This window comes from Photinus pyralis, unplaced genomic scaffold (genome assembly GCF_008802855.1).
Source record: "Photinus pyralis isolate 1611_PpyrPB1 unplaced genomic scaffold, Ppyr1.3 Ppyr1.4_LG6, whole genome shotgun sequence".
In the NCBI taxonomy this organism is placed as follows: domain Eukaryota; kingdom Metazoa; phylum Arthropoda; class Insecta; order Coleoptera; family Lampyridae; genus Photinus; species Photinus pyralis.
In genome coordinates, this window is record NW_022170663.1 from 4648093 (window position 1) to 4651761 (window position 3669).

At 34.9% G+C, this 3669-nt stretch overlaps 1 long non-coding RNA gene across 2 annotated transcripts; it reads left to right on the forward strand.

The window, feature by feature from the left end:
• Nucleotides 1-1946: 1946 nt before the first annotated feature.
• Nucleotides 1947-2494, forward strand: LOC116174340. Of its 2 annotated transcripts, XR_004146086.1 has the most exons (3): nucleotides 1947-2053; nucleotides 2108-2289; nucleotides 2338-2494. It is a non-coding gene; the product is annotated as an uncharacterized LOC116174340 (long non-coding RNA). The 2 variants fall into 2 exon arrangements; XR_004146087.1 differs by lacking the exon at nucleotides 2338-2494 and having other exon boundaries at nucleotides 2108-2295.
• The last annotated feature ends 1175 nt before the right edge of the window (nucleotides 2495-3669 follow it).

Here is a 3669-nt window from a genome sequence, read left to right on the forward strand (position 1 = left end):
ACCCCCCACTCCACCAAAACGCCCCCAAAAATATTTTTAATAGCAAATTTGAATTCAGAAGGCTCGAAAACCCTAAAATCGATGTGCTATATGCCCATATTTTTTAAAACTTTAATTTTTGTATTTTTTGGCTGACTTTTTTGTCCGCCATCTTGAATTTCTCAAAATGCTCAAGGGTGTCAAGGTGGCATCAAACGGATTCTCAAAGTAGACATCTTTACGAACTAAAAACCGTCAAAAAACCTTCACCGTACCTCACTTCCAGGTTAAACCAAAAATCCCAGTTTGGCATCCAGACTATAACAAAAGGCTCACTTCTTACGCCAGCTTCAGTTCCTCTCCAAATTCTAAAATTCGAAACTCTTCATCCAATTAACGGACACGTATAGCGCAACAGCCAGTTCCGCCTACGTTCCTTGTTCTTATTCTTAGCGTCACGTATCAATTTTTTACGTGAACCTCTTTTATCTCAAATAACAATTTTCTATACGAAAAATACGCAATTGTTTGCCCAATTAAACGCATTGTTATAGCTAATAAATCAACTATTGCCCATAAATTCAAACTGAACTGTCACTTAAATGATTTACCAAAGCACAATTGGTAATACAATAAACAATAAATTGCCCTGCATTTAACAATTCTAGGAATTACTCCTGTACAAGGAAAAACAAACGACTTGGATACAACTAGAAACGCAATAATCGTTTATGTTTATACGTAAAAAATCCAACAGTCACCACCTGAACGTTTCTCTGATTGCCGAGGAAGCGGCACAGCTTAAAAAAATTGCGGAAGGAAGCTAAAACTTACGAAAACACGTTAAAATAAAAATGCATACTTCTATTCTATTGATGATTCTAGGGAAGTCAAAGCATATGAAGAATCCTAAGAGATGAATTGAAAGAAGGAAAGGAATAATCAAATGAGTCTTCGGAATCTGAATATCCGAAGAAGCTGAACGAACTGAAAAAAAAGTAAAATCTGATAGAACGGAAGAATGTGAAGAATGACAAATAAATAATTTTGAAGAAGTTGAGGAACTTGGAGTTGAGTCTGAAGAAACTGAAAAACCCTAGGAAAACCTAACCAACCTGAAGAAATCAATGAATCTGAAAGCAGTTCATTTATCTCCAAACTCGGTTCTCAAGGGTGTCATTCCTGGACCGGTCGAACCAGTACGTTACTGATTAGTTTAAACAATCATCTGAGCACGATGCTAGAGGAAATGGTAAATACTCGTTTGATTTGCATCCAGGTACAAACGATTAGTAACGCTCTAAAAGTGATAACTGGGCGTCATTAAATCATTAAAATTCCGATATTTTTGATTGTGGTTTGAGTTACCCCAACCTATCCAACATTTTCTTTATAAAACAGGACATTTAACGCGTCAAGGTTGGCAATAAAATGTCATCGCCTCACATCTCAGAGAATGACGGATCCATTATCCGCTTGACAAAATTTCAAATGATGCTGAAAAACGAGGTTTTTAATCTTGATACACAAAAAACAGTCGTGACTGTAAACATGGCAAGCTGAGCGGGACAGCAATAATTACTAATAAAAAGACAAGGATTTACAATAGAATTGTGCGGCCTTTACCCCTCGTTTTATGCGTTATATAGTGTATCCCACACGAAGGAGAACCGCGTCCTTATTAAGTAGAATATCATGGGCTTTTTGACAGCGTCTTCCTAGTTAATAATGATGATAGGTATATCTGTTTTGGCTGCTTATCCGCAAAGACATGCCTAACTATTTTGTAGCCCAAGATGACTTTTCCTTATTCTAGGATAAATTATAGCAGTAGAAATGCGACCTTCCGTTTTTAATAGAGTGTAGTAATTGCAAAGCACCCTCCATTTGCTTCATAAGGTTTAATTCCGTTCCGTCTCGTAAACATAGCTATAAACCAGTTATAGGTAATAAACTATTGTTCGCCTAAAACATTTCAACACTTCACTTTACTAAAAAGTCGTGGTGAATCCAGACCGTAATGAGCTTCTTGTTTATTACAATAGTCACTTTGTTAATAATTTACATACTACAGGTTTGCGCTGATGAAGGTAAAAGGTTTCAATAAAAACCAAACCTACCTTTTTAGCGCCGATGCCTTCGGGATCAGCATGCAAAGTATTTGGTATTAGTTTACCGATTCTGGAATGTAAGGCTAATTGTCAAAGTTCTCTTATATTATACAACTTCGGGGAGTGTGAGAATGGACTTTCGTGCTGTGTTCCAAGTCCTTGAAACTGTAGTTGGTAAAAATCAATAAATATAAATGATGTATGATGGTGTTTATTTTATCTAATTTTTCAAATTTTGATTTTTTAGCGTCAATTGACGAAGATCTGGATTGTGCTGTGGTTTAGTGAGTTGCACTAGTGTGTTGGATTGGTTCACGTCAAAAAGTTGACCACTGTTGCAGGTTCTGCATGCAGGTGATATTGTATATAGTCTTAATAAACATATTTTTCCAAAATATAACATACACAAAAAACATTAAAAAAAAATTAGAACAAGATTCAAATTTAAAATAATTGTTTTTTGGATCTTTTTGAATCACTTGAATTTTTTTTATATCATCCATAGTGTGTTACCTATATTAAAAAAATATTCCGACCGATTCTAAAACGACAGATTATTCAACAATCATTATAAAGATTAAGTAAAAAAATATTTTGTAACTGACAATTTTTATTTTGTACCGTTTCTCTGAAGTGAGTGAAAATTTTCAAATTTTAATGTTAACAAATTAAGTTAGACAGAAAAAGAGCACATAACACCTAATTACTTTTTGGATAGTAGGTACTCCCTATAAAAGTGTCGAAAATGGGACACCCTGTAAAACGCAAAACACTGGGTGCGAAACATCGCACAGTGCTTCCTTGAATATTGTTAATTCTAGCAGTTTTTTTGTATATATTTTAATATAAAGATGGTCTTGAATATTATTAATTTGTCTAAATTCCCAATATACAGGGTGGAAATTTGTCGCGGACACTGAATATATCCTTAAAATATTTTTTGAAATAGGTATCCAAAAATATAAAAAGGTTGCTACCAATCTGCGTACTTTAAATGCAGTGGCGGATTTAACGGTGGGCGTAGTAGGCCTTCGCCTACGGGGCCCCGGCTCTGCCCCGAAGGCCCTCGAGGCCCCTTAACTAATAAAAACTGTTTTTTCTGCGAGAAAAAAATGGTTTGGGTGGGCGCCCATCATATCTCATATAGAGTCGGAAGTCATAACAATAACACTGTTGGAATGCTTACTACCGATATCCTATCCTACTAATCCTATTGACAAATTACACTGAAGGGTTGATGAGTCATGCACATTGTAAGTCGTAACTCATAAACAATATCTATTTATAAACTCACAGTTTTGTTAATCCCTTACAGGTAGTTGTCTCTTGTTGAAGTGATTACAGAATATATAGGTACGAGTAATTTTGATATAGTTTTGTGAGTGAGTGGATTACAAAGATATCCCGTTTACGGACTTTTGATGCTTCTTTTCGGTAAGTGGAATCTTTATTTTTATAACAATGATTAGGTAATACTTTTGGGTACAATAACGTAATTAGTTTCTGAACTTTAAGATTTCGTAAAACTTCAAATTTTTAAACGGTGAGATGCCTAGAAAATTTGGTTTTACTTAAGTAA